We start from the raw sequence: 252 nt of genomic DNA on the forward strand, positions 1-252 counted from the left end.
AGGCGTCGCCAAATATCGTAAACTTTGCATCTAGATTTTAAATGTCATCAGGTCCATCCAATAAAAAATATTTACCATGATTCTAGAGGACGTGGAGACGAAAATCCCAAATTCCGTTGTCTCACTATGTAAGTTCTGGGCGATTGTCACGTGGAGCAAAAAAGTCCGCCGACAGTCACAGGAGAGCTTCTACACACCGCTCATAGATGGCGCAGAAGCCGTTTTGTACAGAGTAAAAATGAAGAAAAATGA

The sequence above is a fragment of the Penaeus monodon genome, chromosome 31 (assembly GCF_015228065.2).
Source record: "Penaeus monodon isolate SGIC_2016 chromosome 31, NSTDA_Pmon_1, whole genome shotgun sequence".
Classification (NCBI taxonomy): Eukaryota; Metazoa; Arthropoda; class Malacostraca; order Decapoda; family Penaeidae; genus Penaeus; species Penaeus monodon.